Here is an 18,002-nt window from a genome sequence, read left to right on the forward strand (position 1 = left end):
CCATTTGCCTAAGGAACTAACAGCGCATTCTCCAGTCCCTTTCAGTGAGAAACTTGACCGTTTCACATCCACTTGCCTAGTTCCTGTAACCTTTTCCACAGATGACCTTGTACTCAGGAGAAGGAGATACCATCTTTTTTTTTTTTTTTTTTTTTTTGCCTATAAACAAGGGACTCATGTTATGTGGAAGAGTTCTGAGTCTTTCCCAGAGGATCGTTCAGGCTCAGATTAAAGGAATGGAGGAAAATTGACAGGGAGCACAGTGGGAATGATCATTTCAGATGTCATAAGCTGGAGGAATAGGAGAAAGCAGGAGTTGAGCTCCCACTGCTGGAGACTCAGTGCCTCCTCCATTGATAGATTTTTAGAAAAGGGGAAAAATGGAGTTTTATCACTTTTGAATTCTCAAGAAGACATAATTGCTGCAAATAAGTTAATGAAAGGCTTTAGGGAATTTCCTGCAGGGTGCTGGCATGCTCCCCTACTTCATGGAGCCACCAGCTTGCTTCTCAGGGCTTCTGGGAGGCTGAGCCCAGGTGTGACCAACCAGGCACCCAGAGTGCACGGGGGTGGTATGAAAGGGATGCACTCTTACCCCATCATCCCTAGGGTCACTTGGTCTCCAGCCCTTGCCTGCTGAGTGGAGGGGACTTTCTGGGCAGCCAGCATCTCTTGTTCTGTCTGCTCTGGTTTTAAAAGGTTTCCTCTTCCTCTTTGATTTCTGACTATGAAAACAAAGAGTCATTTTCTGTGCTTTTAGCATTTGATTAATAGTGAGGCTAAAACAGCTAAAGCCATTCCCAGGTCATCAAGTGTCCCTGGAGTTTGTGTACCAGAGGAAATGATGCAGGCAAGGAGTACTTCACAACAGAAAGTCCAGACCAGGGCTGTAATGAGGTGGCTTGGAGGCCTTTAGAAACCTTGGTGGCAGGACCTAAAAACACTGCCTTTTGAAAAGTAGAACAGTTGAGTTGGACACTTGAAGTCACCTTTGTGTCAAGGCTGATTGCTGTTCTTGGCAAAACACAAGAGGGGATATGAGTTACACGAATGACCAGCAAGTTCCCATTTGTTTTTCCTGGGGAGGCCCCTCAAGTCAGTGACCAATCCATGCCCAGAGGCAAAGTAGGGGTCTGCTTCCAAATGTTAATGAGGTACCATTTGTGTAGAACTGAACCTCAGTTTTTCAGAATGGATTTTGATGGTTTATGTCTTGTGTATGTATGTGTTTGTGTGGTTCATATGCCTGCAGATCAGGACACCTAGGCTCTGAGGAAGCTCACAGGCTTGGTCCTGTCTTCACTCTGTCCGACTGAAAGGAAACTGGCTTGGATTTGGCATGACTTGATTTTGACCAGACTGCTAATGCTCTCACAGAGCAATCTTCATGCCTAATGACTATCACTAGAAAATGTCCTGATGTTGGAGACTTCTGTCTGGGTTGGCTGGGGCTAAGGGCTAGACAATACCGCTGTAGGGTCTTCCCTGAGGATGTAAATAATTCCACCATCAGGCAGGCTGGGAAGAGCCAGATCCTGTCATAGAATATCAGAGCCTCAGAGATAGGCCTAAAGCTGGGAGGAGGGAAACCTCTATTTTCTGGGGTGGGCAGTTGTTGGACTTGGACTCCAAGTAGGGAGGATATTCAGCATTCAACTTCCATTAAATTTTAATTGAATACCAACATTCTAAAAGTTGGAATACAGTGGCAAACAAAGCCCTTGTATTCATGGAGTTTACAGTCTACCGAGGTCTTTCCTCATAGCTCAGTTGGTAAAGAGGCTACCTGTAATGTAGAAGACCCAGGTTCAATTCCTAGGTTGGGAAGATCCCCTGGAAAAGGAAATGGCAACCCACTCCAGTATTCTTGCCTGGAAAATCCCATGGACAGAGGAGCCTGGCAGGCTACAGTTCGTGGGGTTGTAAGAGTCGGACATGAATTAGTGACTAAACCAAAAACCAAACCACAGTCTACCAAAGAGAGATACATGATACACAAGCAAGAATAAATGAATGAGAACTAGTCAGATCGTGATACGTATTATGAGGACCATAAAAGAGGCTGAGGTTTTGTGGGAACTGGGGCCCCTAGTAGATGGGCTGGGGCTTCTAGTAGATGGTGAGTTCAGAGAAGACCTCCTGGAGCAACGCTAGGATCACTAGATTAGAAGACACCAGCCAGCCAACAAAGATCCTGAAGCTAAGTGTCCCAGGATGAGCAAAAATCCTGCAGCAGAAGGGAGCCAGCTATATTCTTGGAACAGAATGAAGGCTCAAGGGGCTGCAGGTTGATGAGCAAGGAGAGGAATGAGGTAGGAGTGGCGGGCAAGGCCAAGCCGTGTACCTGAAGGCAGCTGCCCCGTCAGTGCCAGGCATGAGGAGAGTTAGCTTGAGGGAGGCTGGGAGCAGGCTGTGGCAAAACAGGCAGTGGGTGGGTAGAGGGCAGAGCAGCAGTAGGGGCAGAAGGCCAGGTGGGGCAGCAAGGAGCACAGGATGGCATAAGGAAGCACATCAACAGCCCCCGTGGATCCCTGGAGAGTCTGGGGAGGCTGCACCTTCTGTAGTTGAGTGGAATGGGAACTGGAGTCCCTGAGACTTGTGCCCATTTGTGGACCCAGGCTGTTGAGGCCAGTGCATGCTGACAACACAGTTTTGACCACAGCATCCTCATGCAGCTGGGTGTCCTGGCTGAGCTATTAAACTGGTGGCTTGGGAACTCTGTGGGCTCTGGAAGGATACACAGGGGGTGTGGGCTTTTGTGCTGAAGGAGAATGCATGAGGGTTTCTTGGATTCACTTTTTTCCCCCATTCAAGCTACAGAGTTTCTTGAGCATCTATTATTTGCTGAATATTCTTCTGAGCAATAAAGATACAATGGCGAATGAAACAGGCCAAAAAATCCATGCCCTTATGGAATACACACACACAGAAAAATCGAAAAGAGGGAGAAAGTGAGGGGCAAGGAGAGGGGAGGGAATGGAGTGGCTGCGTGTCCTGGCCCAGAAGAAGGAATTGGTCTGGGACCTTGGTGGAGACAGATGCAGAGCCATAGCTCAAGAATGTGAGGAGACTCCTGGACACCTGTCTGCCTCTCTAAAGTCCAGGTGACAGGACTTGGTGTGGAGCTATGGATGTCATTGTTCCACTGCTCCTGCATCCCCTGGTCTCAGCTTTCATCACCTGAGGGCTCTGGGTCCCCCAGCAAAGACTAGCTGACTGAGGGCATCAGGAGAGGCCTCAGTCACCGCAGAACTCCAGAAGCAGTGCAGTTCTGGGCACCCTGCAGAGGAGGCCTCAGAGGAGGCTTGTCCTTGGGCACAGAGAGGGTGAGGCCCCTCCTTCAGAATCTCTAGGGGAGGGTGGCCAAGCCTCTGAGGTGCTGCCGGTCAGAGCAAAGGACTCCTGTGGTTTAGGCGTTAGTGATGGTGCGGCCTCATTTGTACCCGTAGGCTTCTGAGGCCAGGGGCCAGGGGACTGGGAGATGTAGATGCCTGAATCTCTAAACACTTGCTAATTGTAGATAGAGAGAAACAGATGCTCTGCTAATAAAACCTGTGCTTTATGTTAAAAATGAGGGATTTACTGCATGTATTTTTTACACGCTCTTTTCTGAACCATTCAGATAATTTATTGGGAGGCATGTTAAACTGTTTAAATATTAAACAATAAAATAAATCTCTCCTTCTGGGTAAGCAGTCTTCCTCTGATGTGAGTTGGTTTCACAATTTCAGCTGTCTGCAGCAGCCAGCTTCAGGGAGGCACATCAGAGTTGCTGGCTGGTTTGGAGTTGGTGCCATGCCTGTGACTGCACCTTGTAATGTTTGTAGAAATACTCAATAGAAACTGTTTGGGCCTGATGAACAGTATTTTAAAATTTGATACCCAAGGGCATTGCCCAGAGAGGGGATAATTTACACCTTGCCTCTTATGTGAGAAGTCACTTGTAGAAAACTGGGGTAACCGGCACCACCTTTCTGATTAATATCAACAGTTTACCTCCAGGGAACTGCCATGATGGCCTTCCTTTCAGTTTGGCTCCACCAAAAGATGTTTGGGTTATACTCAAAAATAATTAGTGCTGGTTTAAGCTAAAGGTAAGTATAACCCCTCAGATTTGAAAGACTAGGAAAGTAAAACTGTATCATTAGACTATCTACGCTATAGTCAGAACCTCCAGAAAAATTTATTCCTTTTCCCATCGAACACAACCCTATGAGCATCTGAAAGCTCACTCTGTCTGGTTTCTCCTTGTTTTCTTCCTCTCTCCCCACCCTCTGCCCCCACCCAGTCTCATGGTCATTTTATCTATCTGCTTCTGAATTTTTCTCTCAATGGTAGTGGAGGTGTTTTGTGTGTAAGGGAAAGGGTTTTAGTTCCCTCCAAGGGAAACCCTGACCAGTCAAACAGTTCTTTCTCTTATTAAAATGGATCATTTCTCCAAGCATAACCTCACTGGTTATTCTCCTAACAAAGCATCTGTCACTTCTCCTACCAAAATACTTTCTTTTAGATCCTAGCTTGGCTTGGAGCCTAAAGATGGGAAGGGGCAGTACCCTTCCTTAGAGGGTAGGAGGAGAAAATCCCAACGTGCTACCGAAGGAGAAACTGCTGAGCTACCGCATGTCCTAAAGGGAGGCAGGTCACCTGGAAAGGTAATGAGCAGCCTGTTTGAAAGTGTTCAGTGGAGACTGGTTAATTACCCCTTGGTGAGAAGCTGGACAAAACAACCCCTCAACTCTGTCTTAGAAGTATAAACCTAGGGAAGTTTTTCTGGGCTATTTGTTTCCAAAAGTAACTTTGTCACTTTAGTGGACATCTGCTATTTCTGCAGTGGAGCTCCCTCTGGCTTGGGAAAGGATTAGCTGCATCCCAGCCCCTAGTGGTGGAGGGTGGGAGGAGGGCAAGTTCTCACTGATCACATTAACAGGATACAAAATTTTCACACTTTATGCCCCTCCCATGCATCCATCCACATGCCTTTCCCCCAGACTTCCTTTATCCTAATCTTCCAATGTTTCTCCTTCGAGGTCCCTGACCACTTGCCACTACCCTTGAATCCATGTACATTCTTACTTCAGGTCATTCTCTTTGTACACAAAGTGGACTAACTACTGGATTCACCCCTGAAGCTGAGTTCTCCTCCCTGCTCTTCTAAGACCATCCCTGTGCTGCCTATAGGGCAGCAGTAGTCCATTCACCCACATAACAAGTCAACTCACCCGTTGAACAAAACTTGGTTTTTTTCTCCCTCCATCAGCTGGTTTTAAGCCCCCCCAGCCTCTGCCCCACGGTGGCATCTACGTGCTAAGTAAGTCACTTCAGTCATGTCTGACTCATTATGACCCTATGGACAGTAGCATGCCAGGCTCCTCTGTCCGTGAGATTCTCCAGGCAAGAATACTGGAGTGGATTGCCATGTCCTCTCCAGGGAAAGTGGCATCTATAGATGTGATCTAAGGAGGCACAACTCAGCAGTGGCTGATGAAAGAGGGGTCAGATTGGGGCACTAAATGGGAGAAAGGATGAAGACCACCTTTAGGTCTTCCCTGGTGGCACTGATCTCTGCCATTCCTTCCAGGATCAGATATAGTTTTTAGTTAACTGGGTGGGAGGCAGTTTCAGACGTTTGCCTTTCCTTTGCCTCATTATCATGGCCCTTACCCTATGGGCCAAGGAACTGCTGCAAGGATTCTGCCAACCCTCAGCTGTGCCTGTTCCAGTTACAGATTAAGAGACCAAGAAAATAACTATAGGTGGGTCTATGGACATAGAGGACCCACTGTAAAGCTGGCCATGGGCTAGGACTACACTTATTACCTGACCCTGTATATCCCCACTCTAACAGGGGCCATGGTGATGCTTCAGATCTCTGGGTATCAATGTCAACTTGGACTTGGTGTCCAGCAGTTCTCAAAAGAGGTCTGGGTCATTCTCTTTCCCTAGTACGTGATCACTCAAGTAATCACCCAAGATCTTCCTGGGGAGGACATGAGGGAACCTTACCCTGCACATTTGCCAGCAGATAAATGTCCTTTGTTCAACAGGTTCCAGGTATTACCTTAAGTTGGGAGCTAGACAAGGGATTATGGCTTTTTATTGCTGTGGCTGGTTTTTTTAAAAATAAGGTAAGCAGCACTATTTCTGGCTGTATATCTTGCCTCTAGGAACACCATGTCCAATTAATTGTCTCCATGGTCTCCTACTGATTTTCTGATCTTACTGCTCTTTATGAGAATCATAGCCACTTCTGACAGGTAAGTGCTACCCCCTGGCCTCTATTCTTCTAGATTCCTCTTATCCCCATTATTATCAAGGGACGCTGATCTATAAGAGCTTCTCCCAACCCCCAGCCCTGGCCTATGGAGCCTACAACCAGAATGAACTTCTCAGTTATGCTGGTTCCTTCTACCAGCTTGGCTAAGAGTATCCTGTGTGCTCTCCCAGAGAACACAGTCAGCTAGGGAGTCTGCAAGCCCTCCATAGGCTAACCCAGTCTAGCAGGCCCTCCAGTTTGAGCCATTTTGAGCCAGTTTGAGCCCTTCTTCTACCACCACTCTGGTAGATTGGGCTTTTTAACTTCACAGGCCATTGTTATTCGCGGGCTTCAAAGAGCTAGCCTAGCACAGGAGTGAAGTCCTGTATCATAGGAGAGTGCCCCATGTTAATAAATTCTCTCTAATCAAACTTTACATTCTGCCTCCTTGGCCTTTATCCTCAGGATCCATTTCTATAGTTACTCTCTGACTCCTATCAGCGCATGTTGGCAAGTTCTTATAACTCTTCCTGTATTGGATGTTATTGTGACTTGACTCTAGTTCTTTGTCTGGTGCCCTGGAAGGGGATGTCTCCTGTCTTACAAAGCAGAGGCTCCTGCATCACTTTCAAGCAAGAGGGTGGTTTAGCCCTCAGCAGGGAGGAAGGGGCATTTCTGCAGGTCTAGAGGGTTCAGTGGAATCTGGAGATTTAAAGGTGTTCAAGTGCATTGACCCAGATGTTCCTATTCCAAGCCTCTTGAGTCCTGCTGCTTCCCTATCAGGGCGTGACCTTGGCAGAGCAGACTTGTCATCACTGAGACAACCCTCTCCTGAGCTCCATTCCGCTTTGAGTTACGTTCCGGACCTGACCCTCCAGCTGCAGAAGATGAAAGTCTCTCTGTGTATGCTGCCAAGGGGACTTCCATGCTTGGCCTTAAATTGGGTTAAGCATCCTCAAGCTTTCATTGTCTTTCTTCGAGCATTGATAACCTCAGCCATGTGCTCCCACAGTCCTTATGTTACGACTTCTCCTGAACCTCTCAAATGCTGGGAGTTTGCCTCCCCAGTGCCTTCTCTGCCATCCCAGTACATCCCCGGTGAAGTCTGCCAAGTTACATCATTTCACTTCTAGCTTCAAACTCCTGTGTTTAGAGTCTGCTCCCTAAAATCACTGCGAGTCCCAATCGTCATAGGTCTGGGTCCCTAGAAATAGATTCTATGGTAGAGATTTGCCTGCCAGAAATTTATCAGGGTGTGATTTAGGAAGATAATTGTAAGAGGGTAATTGAAGCAAGACTGAGCAGGAGGAAGTGACCTGCAATGCAGTTGTCCCAGAGGCTGCAGCTGGTCCCACAGAAGCCCTGGGGCTGAGGTGGTGCTGCAGAGTCATCTTAGATTTAGGGGAGAGGGCTTGGCCTCCCAGTCACTGGGAGGCCATGTAACCTTGAGAGAGACAGAGGATAGTATTTGGAGGGAAATAAATAGAGGCTGAGCATTTACTAAAATGAGACGAAGCCTGAAGAATTCAGCTGCAAGCCTTCACAGTCAGTCCTGGCAGCTGGGGGGATGAAGTGCTCTGGTCCTGATGGGGCGAGAGAGAGGTCGTGCCTACAGCATCAATCACCCTGAGGGAGAGGTTGACCTAGCAAAAAGCAGAGAGGAAATGAAGAATCTATCCATGATCTATGAATCTAAGTGCAACTAGTAAAGGCTTATTGCCTTTTTAAAAACCAGAAGCTAGGATTAAATTGGTGAGTTGGAAAATTTATTAATAAGAAAAGTTTCTGTATAAATGAACGATGATTCTTCTTTTTTGGACTGCAGTGCCACCTGAATATGGAGTGAGAATTACTTAAGGAAATATTTACAAGCTTACACTGCAGTGTAATTGGTGCTTGTTTGAGCACTTCATTCATATGTAATTTTGCATCATTTCTTGAACTAATTTATTGGCATGTTTTCAGCATTCTACTGAGAAGCATAACATAAGTCACATTAATAATAAATGACACGAGAGCTTTTTGTATTTCCTTTCTTAGCAATCATTTAAAGATAATCTTCTATGACAGGCATTCAGTGTCCTATTGAAGATAAGACTTGCTAAATGTCTGCTTCAGAGACCAACAGGAAATACAGTGTGATTTTAATTATATTCATGTCTTGAATTTTGACACAATACTTTCCATTATTAACTTTTGTGAAGGATACCTCTTCAAAATGTGTCTTTAGTCACCTATGGAAAAACAGGCATGCTCAGACAAGTACTTGAAGCTAAAAACAAACTACAGAAGCAAGGTTATCAGATGAAGCAAGAAGTTTCCTTGTGGGAACCAGGCTAGGACATGTTCGGCAGAGTGACAAGGACCTAAATTCTCTGGCTGGCTGTTGGCAGGTTGTCATCTCCATCTACATCCTGAAAAACCACTAACTTAGCTCATTAAACAAGTCACATTTACCATAAGCAATTCAGAAGTTTTATGTGGAAGAGATAAAATATAAACCACTGAAAGCATCTCTTCAAATGCACATCAAATTAAGAGTTAACCTGCAAAATTTCAAAATAAATGCCAGTGTCCCTCAGTAATGGTTGAGGGGCTGGTTCCAGGGCCTGCCCCCAATATCAGAATCCAGGGATGCTCATGTCCCACAGTGGGCCTGTCACCATGGTTCCACATCATGTGGTACTGTGGGCATATTTATTGGAAAACAAATCTGTGCATAAGTGGATCCACACAGTTCAAACCTGTGTTGTTTAAGGGTCAATTTGAACAACCTTAAAATAGTTTAAAATTTAAAACCAGTTTCAGAAAAGCACATTTGTTGTTGTTGTACAGTTGCTCAATTGTTTCCAACTCTTTGCAATCCCATGGACCACAGCACACCAGGCTTCTCTGTCCTTCACTATCTCCCAGAGTTTGCTCACACTCAAACCATTGAGTTAGTGATACTATTCAACCATCTCATCTTCTGTTGCCCACTTCTCCTCCTGCCCTCAATCTTTCCCAGCATCAGGGTTTTTTCCGATGAATTGGCTCATCATATCAGGTGGCCAAAGTATTGGAGCTTCAGCTTCAGCATCAGTTCTTCCAATGAATATTCAGTGTTGGTTTTCTTTGGGATTGACTGGTTTGATCTCCTTGCAGTCCAAGGAACTCTTAACAGTCTTGTCTAGCACCGTAGTATGAAAGCATCAATTCTTCAGTGCTCAGCCTTCTTTATTGTCCAACTCTCACATCTGTACATGACTACTGGAAAATCCATGTAGCTTTGACTAGACAGACATTTGTCCCCAAAATGATGACTTTGCTTTTTTAATACTCTGTCTAGGTCTGTCATAACTTTTCTTCCAAGGAGCAAGCGTCTTTTAATTTCATGGCTGCAGTCACTGTCCACAGTGATTTTTTAGCCCAAGAAAATAAAGTCTGTTACTGTTTCCAATTTTTCACCATCTATTTGCCATGAAGTGATGGGACTGGATGCCATGATCTTAGTTTTTTGAATGTTGAGTTTTAAGCCAGCTTTTTCACTCTCCTCTTTCACCTTCATCAAGAGTCTCTTTTGTTCTTCTTCACTTTTTGCCTTTAGAGTGATGTCATCTGCATATCTAGGTTATTGATATTTCTCTTAGCAGTCTTGATTCCACTTTGAGCTTCATCCAGCCTGGCATTTCACATGATGTACTTTGCATAGAGGTTAAATAAGCAAGGTGAAAATATACAGCCTTGACGTACTCAATTTTGAACCAGTTCATTGTTCCATGTCTGGTTCTAACTGTTGCTTCCTGACCTGCACACAGGTTTCTCAGGAGGCAGATAAGGTGATCTGGTATTCCCATATCTTTAAGAATTTTCTACAGTTTGTTGTGATCCACACAGTCAAAGGCTTTAGCATAGTCAATGAAGCAGAAGTAGATATTTTTCTAGAATACCCTTGCTTTTCTATGATCCAGGGGATGTTGGCAGTTTGATCTCTGGTTCCTCTGCCTTTTCTAAATCCAGGCTGTACATCTGGAAGTTCTTGGATCATGTACTGTTCAAGCCTATCTTGAGCATTACTTTGCTAACATGTGAAATGAGGGCAGTTGTGCAGTAGTTTGAACATTCTTTGGCATCACCCTTCTTTATTAAAAATAAATGTAAAAGTGCTTTTTTCTGCAATGCTCTGTAACAGTTGGGATTCTTTTGATTGCATGGGATAGAAGTCCAGCACAGAGGGCAATGTAGGATTAAAATAACCAAAAATGTTTGTTTTTGTACAAAATAAGAAAGGGAATTCTTTCCCTCCTTATCCTATCCCCCCATATCCTATTCCCACTTGCAAGGGGACCCTCGAGGGCTGGGGTAGCTACTGATTTTGTGTGCCCAGCAGTACCCCTTTCTTTTGGAGCAAATGTACCCAATTCCCTGTAGTCCTGGTGAGAATGCTGTGGGTCACAGTGCCCATCCACTGCTACAATGGGATGGCCATGTGACTCCAGACCCAACTTAGCAGTGTATCCTCCCCGACCCAGTGATTGTTCCAAAAGGTGGAAAAGTCTTGGTAGGTGGGGTTTCCTGAACATTGCTATGGAAAGCAGAGGACTGTGGTCAGAAGCCAAACCACCTCACAGAAGGAAGAAGATCAATCGGGAGATGTAGCGAGAGTCAGAACCAAGGCCAAAGGGAAGGGGGCTGAGCACTGTGGCAGGCTGCCTCAGAAGGCTCAAAAGAGAATCCTGCCAAGATCCTGGGAAGAAGACATGGCAGAGGAAGAATCTGAAGAGTTTGTTGTGGAGCAAGTGATGTAAAAATCTCCATTCTGCCCCCTAATTCAAGAAAATGCAAGATTGGTATGGGACAGCAACAGGGATTGCATAGGACAGATGATATGGATGCAGTAACCTCTATCACTGGCAAAATAAAAACAGAAATCCACCCCTCCCCTTTAACATTTTAAATTAAATCTCATCCCTTTGAACACCCTATTCAAAGGGTAAATTTTCACTGTTGTGATTTAACATAGTCCTGGAAGCCCTATCCTCTATTCTTATAAGGTGGCACAGTTGGTAGGATTACAGAGCCTCATCAAGCCCCATGCCCCTCTGGGGAGGGTTTGCCTTCCCCGCATGCTTGTACCCACCAAGGAGAGCAGTCAGAAGCTCAGTTTTTGTCAAGTTATTCTGGACTTTGTTGGGCAAAATTATCACCAGCACTGATTCCATCATCTGTGTCTTATTCTACTTTTCTCAAGGGATCAGAGGAGAGAATCTGAAGTCAATAAAGCCCAAACATTTACTAATATGAGACATTAGATGGAACAGTCTGGTTCAGTCCAGAGAGGGTTAGTTTACTCTTATTCATTTATCAGCTGTCCTGGGTCTTCGTTGCTGCATGCAGGTTTTCTCTAGCTGTGGTGAGCAGGGCCTCCTTTTCATGGAGTGGGGGGACTTCTCCCCACAGTGGCTTCTCTTTTGTGGAGCACAGGCTCTAGGTGTGGGGGCTCCAGCAGTTGAAGCACTTGAGCTTCAGTAGTTGTGGCACACAAGCTCAGTTGTTGTGGCTCCCAGGATTAGTTGCTCCACGGTTTGTGGAATCTTCGCAAACCAGGGATTGAATCTGTGTCCTCTGCACCGGCAGGCAGATTCTTATCCACTGCACCACCAAGGGAAGTCCCCAGAGGGTTTTAAAGTGGAAGGGCCTGACCCACTGAAGGTCTGTCCCCAAGTGGGGACCAGGAGGTATATGTGCTTGTGAGCCTTCCCCTCAGAGACTTGGCCTTGAGGCAGAAAGTGATGACACCTGGCTGACTTGGGGCAGAGCCATGGGGTGAGGGTTTGCATTCATCTCATACTAACTGGAGCTCCAGAGGTGTGTGGCCTGAGCAACACTAGCTATGTCATGTCCAAGCATCTGGCACAGGACCAATACAGAGATATACTTAGTAAGTCAAGAACCACTATTTCTATCATATATCTCCTGGGCAGACCACAAAGCCCTAGTGCCAGGCATCCATGCATAAGAAAATGACCACCACAAGGCCTGGTGGTCCAGTGGTTGAGAATCCACGTTGCAATGCAGGGGACGCAAGTTTGATCCCTGGTCTGGGAAGATTCCACATGCATGGAGCAACTCAGCCCATGTGTCACAACTACGGAGACCGCTCACCTAGAGCCCGTGCTCTGCAACAGAAGAAGCCACTGCAACTAGAGAGTAGCCGCCCCTCTCTGCAACTAAAGAAACCCTCTCATGGAAACAAAGGCCTAGTGCAGCCAGAAATAATAAATAATATTAAAAGAAAGAAAATAGCCTTGTACTTCAACAGGACTGTTTGCCTCGATGAGCCAACAATGACTGAGCCAAAAGCTAATTCAGTCAGAAATCACCATATTGTGGATGGTAACTGAACAATCCAATGAAAGCCTCTGTGTTTGGAAAGGTCAAAGGTGAGAAGCAGAGACAACAAGAAGGTGCTTGGGAAGACTACGAGGGACCCAGGAACGGGAAGAGAAGCCGAGCTAGACCCCAGTATCTGCTTTCATTTCCTGGCAGTGGCCACATAATGCCCCTTCCTCCAATATTACTTGAATTTGCAGAATCACATCTCCCTGCAGCCAGTAAACTTGAACTCAAACATTGCCTGGTCCCCCAGCCACTCCCAGAAGATGGCAGCTTAGCTTGGCAGGGCTCATCTTAGGAGCCTCGGTAGCTCCAAGGTTGCACCGGGCTCATTTCTAAATGTGCACCCACCATCTGTTGGATGATTCACGCCTGGCTGGATGCAAAGTCAGGGCTCCATTTGGGTCTTTGGACTTGAATTCATCCCAAAATCAAAGGTGTCAAGTTTAGTGGCCTTAAAATTCTGGAATCCTTTTGGGAAATGAGGACCTTGTACAATCTCTTGGCATGTCTCTCCTTTTCATAAAAATGTGAAGAAAGTTCTGAGAAAATCCCTGAGACAATGACTTCCCCATTTGAGCTTGGTCTCTCTGGACTAGAAGGTGGGCACCCTTGGGCAGCCCCTATTCATACACTTCCCTTCCTAGACCAACTTTCTTCCTTCCTTGTCTCCTTCCTTCCTCTTCTGCTTTTATTTTCCCCCATTTTTAAACTTTAGGTGCAGAAATTTGAGTTAATCGTATACTGCCGTTCATGGCATATACTATGATCATTATACCATGCCAGTCCCCTTTTCTGTTTTTAATCATCTGTTTATTCTCTTTTATCTACTTTTCCCTTTGTAATTTACCACTGCCTGCCCTGCCCCACCCCCATTCCTGCCATAGCAAAGAATCTTGCAAATGAATTTTTTTGAAGTAGAGTTGATTTACAATATTGTGCTAATTTCAAGTATACAGCAAAATGATTCAAATGTAGGTGTATATGTATATACGCGTTTGGTTACTATAAGGTGTTGAATACAGTTCTTTGTTGTTGTTGTTCAGTCCCAAGTCACATCCAACTCTTTACAACTCCATGGACTGCAGCATGGCAGGCCTCCCTGTCCCCCACCATCTCCCGGAGTCTGCCCAAGTTCATGTCTATTGAATCGGTGATGCCATCCAACCATCTCGTCCTCTGTTGCCCTTTTCTCCTTCTGCCTTCAATCTTTCCCACCATCAAGGGCTTTTCCAATGAAGTTGGCTGTTGCATCAGGTGGCCGAAATATTGGCGCTTCAGTTTCAGGATCAGTCCTTCCAATGAGTATTCAGGGTTGATTTCCTTTAGGATTGACTGGTTTTATCTCCTTACTGTTCAAAGGAGTCTCAAGAGTCTTCACCAGCACCACAGTTTGAAAGCACAGTTCTTTGAGCTATACAGTAAATCCTTGTTGCTTATCTATTTTGTGTGTAGTAATTTGTTTCTGTTTATCTCATGCTCCTAATTTATCCCTCCCCCCTCACTTCCCCTTCGGTAAACATGTTTGTTTTATGTCTGTGAGTCTGTTTAAATTTTGTATACCAATTAATTTGTATTAAATTCCACATATAAATGATATCATATTATATTTGTCTTTCTCTGTCATCACTTAGTATGATATTCTCTAGGGTCCATCTATGTTGCTGCAAATGGTAACATTTCATTCTTTTCTATGGCTGAGTAATATGCCATCATATATCTATTAATATTATATATACCACATCTTCTTAAACAACTCAACTGTTGATGGGCACTTGGGCTATTTCCATGTCTTGGCTGTTGTAAATAGTGCCACTATGAACACTGGGGTGTATGTATTTTTGAATTAGAGTTTTTGTATTCTCCCTGTATAGACCTAGGAGTGGGATTGCTGGATCATATGGTAACTCTAATTTTAGTTTTTTAAGGAACCTCCATACCGTTCTTCACAGTGGCTATGCCAACTTACATTCCCACCAATAGTGCAGGAGGGTTCCTGTTTCTCCACACCCTCTCCAGCATTTATTACTTGTAGATTTTGATAATGGTCAGAGTGGTGTGAGTTTAATTTCCTAATTAAATTTCTAATTGTGGTTTTAGTTTCCTAATAATTAACAAAGTTGAGCATCTTTTCATCTGTCTGTTGACTACGTGTATGTCTTCTTTGGAGAAGTGTCTATTTACACTTCTGACCATTTTTTGATTGGGTTGTTTGTTTTTTTTTATATTGAGCTGTATGAGCTGTTTATATATTTTGGAAATTAATCCCTTGTCAGTTGCATTATTTGCAAATATTTTCTTTCATTCCATAGGTTTTTTTTTTTTTTTTTTTTTTTGTAGTAGAGGGAGTATGGTTTATTGAACTGTGTCTTAGTATAGGTGCTGGGGCTTTCTTGTGGTCTTGTTTTTTTAATTGATTCATTAATGTATTTTTCTATTTTTGGCTGTGCTGGGTCTTCATTGCTACATACAGACTTTCTCTAGTTGCAGTGAGTGGGTGCTACTTTCTAGTTGCAGTGCTCAGGCTTCTCGTTGAAGTGGCTTTTCTTGTTGCGATATGCAGTCTCTAGAGTGTGGGCTCAGTAGCTGTGTGCACAGGCTGAGTTGCCCTGTGACATGTGGAATCTTTCCGGACCAGGGATTGAATCCATGTCCCCTATCTTGGCAGGTGGATTTTTAACCAGTGAACCACCAGGAAAGTTCCATCGTGCTCTTAATGTATAAAGCCCGGAGGTTCTAGCAATTTCTCTTGAGCAATGACACCAGTGAGTTGACAGCTAAGTGGATGTTGTGCACAAGCTCATCATCTGTCATCTTCACATGGCCAATAACCACTGCTAGACACAGCACCCTCTTCATCTGGAACTTGTCTGTGGACATCATCAACTTTGGCCACCATATTCTCACTGTGCATCAGCAAGGGAGGAACTTGCCAGCCTTATTCAAGTCTGGACCCAGGATTCATGGGATCTTGATCAGAGCCTCTGAAGCCAAAGATGCATGATACTTTTGGCAAGCTTCTTGACCACCAGAGAAGTCTTTGTTTTTGATGGGATTTTAAATGTGATTTTTTTTTTTACTTTTTCTTTCTAATATCTCACTGTTAGTATAAATAAGTGCAACAGATATCTGTATATTAATCTTATATCCTGCTACCTTGCTGAATTTCTTGATTCCAATAGTTTTGTACAGGGTGATGACTGACCAGGTGATGGTGAAGCAGTAAGTTCAACTTTGTCTTATCAGTAGGTTGTGTGGGTGAGGCTGGGGAGCCGGACCCTCCACTAAGGTGGGAGATTCCCTTAAGTGGGAAGGGTGTTAAGCCTCAACCACAAAAAAATCCTTGTAAGTCCCAGTGAGAAGGTTAAGGAGGTCACCTTGAGCTCCACCCCTTGGAGGGGTTGGAAAGGAAACCTCAGCAGAGAGGGAGAGGGAAAGGGCTTCTCAGGGAGGAAGGGGCTGCGGTGGACTTTGGCTTTCACGTGAATAAGGGCAGGGGAGGGAGCAAGGGTGGGCAGAGGGGCCAGGTAGGTGCGGTACCTCTTGGCGTGCCCATGGCCAGTCCTTCAACGCCCACATCAACAGACATCTGCTGTGGGGGCTGCTCCTGGTGAGGCCACGCTGGGCAGCGAGACAAAGCCTGAGGAGATGACGGGGTGCCCAGCAGGTGGGGCGGCAAGTCTTTTCTGAAAGCAGCAGAACCAGTGGCCCTGCCTCTCTCCAGACACAGATTTCACTCCCGCAGAGAAGTCTCCTTAAAAGAAAGATTGGTTAAAAAAAAAAAAGAAAGAAAGATTGGTGTTTCCACTATTTTGTGGAGTTTGACCTTTTAATAACTAAAGTGACCTTTTTTGTGACTTGAAGGGACTGGAGAAAGGATGACCAGAGTTGTCAGAGTTGGTTTTCAGCCGAGGTGGGAAGAGCTAGTGTGGGAGGATTGAAAGGCAGTGGGAAACCACAGTTAAGCTGCTTTACAATGACTCTTCCTTAGGAGCCCAGGTTGTTCAGCTTAACGGGGACAGTTAATTGTTTCTTTGTGGCAAGCGTGAGGCTGTTAGGTCAAAATCCACCAGGGCTCTTGGAGACAGCACACTGAGCCAGCCCCTCCCTGCAAGACAACCCAGCTGCCATTTAACAGAGATTAGGTGAGGGAACTGCGCTTTCAACTAGAAAAGGTACGGAAGGAAGGAGGGACGTGAGAACCTGACTTTGCTACCTGGAGGCAAACCCAGCTGGTGGGCATGCAACTCTCCTAGCTTAAGACAAACCACTCAGATCATGAAAGTTGAAAGGCATCATCACCTCAGCAAGATCAAGGCGCTGCTGGGAGCAGCTTCCCTAAGTGCCAGACACCACAGAGAACTTACCTGGTAGAGGACAGCTCTAAATCCAGTTTGCAGTGTGGTACTTAACTTTCTTCTCTGCTAAAGGTAGTTTGGGTTAGATTTCTGTGGCTTTCAACCGAAAGCGACACCAGCATGTGGATGAACTGAGTGGAATCCGTCCAGGAGCCCCTGACCTGAAACTGTGGGTGACTGTCTTCCATTACAATATCAAAGGGTATTCATGCTCAGGGTCCACCAAGTGGTCATATGGAGTTGAGGGGTTGAGCATATCCTGGCCACCTCTTCTGAGGTTGTGAGGAATCAATTTGTCCTGCTTCCTATTAATAGAATGGGGAAGGGGTGGACATGGTGTGGTAGGGAACACAATATAATTTCTACTTTCTAGGAGAAAGCAGAGGAGAAAATATCTTAAATCTAAAATCTTCCGTTTAAAAATCTATGTACAATAGGTGGAGCACAGATTTTTAGGGCAGCGAAATTATTCTGTATAGAACATAGTGTGGGATCCATGTCTTTATACATTCATCAAAACCCATAGAATATATGACAAGAAGAGTGAACCCTAATGTAAATAATGTGAACCCTTCAGTGAATAATGATGCATCAAGTTTTGGATCAGTTGTGACAAATATACATGATAATGTGAGATACTAACAACAGGGAGAATGCAGGTGTGGGGAGTGAGCAGGGCATGTGAGGACTTCCTGTACTTTCCCTTGAATGTTACTATAAATCTCAAACGGCTCTAAAAATAATTTATTAATTAATTAAAATAAAGCAAATCTATTAATACAGGTCATATTTCTTGTCTCTTCCAATTAAAAATTATATTGCATGACTACATTTGTATTTTCTGCAAAGAAAATCTTTGGCACACACACAAAAATTATGTAAGCCCCAATTTTATCATGTTTAAAATTAGTTATATATACATAAGCTTTAACTGACACAAACCCCCGGACTTATGCACTAAGATTCTTCCAAAGTTTACACAAGTGCTCATTTTCACAGTTTCAACAATTCAATTA

General features: G+C 44.8%; 1 long non-coding RNA gene across 1 annotated transcript in view; it reads left to right on the forward strand.

Annotated features, from left to right (window-relative positions):
* The window catches only part of LOC139039097 (uncharacterized), a 28,561-nt gene extending 10,762 nt beyond the window's left edge, over positions 1-17,799 (forward strand). The window contains exon 2 of the long non-coding RNA XR_011492278.1: positions 15,297-17,799. This is a non-coding gene — a long non-coding RNA (uncharacterized lncRNA). The remainder of the gene's footprint in view (positions 1-15,296) is intronic.
* The last annotated feature ends 203 nt before the right edge of the window (positions 17,800-18,002 follow it).

This window comes from Odocoileus virginianus, chromosome 17 (genome assembly GCF_023699985.2).
Source record: "Odocoileus virginianus isolate 20LAN1187 ecotype Illinois chromosome 17, Ovbor_1.2, whole genome shotgun sequence".
Classification (NCBI taxonomy): Eukaryota; Metazoa; Chordata; class Mammalia; order Artiodactyla; family Cervidae; genus Odocoileus; species Odocoileus virginianus.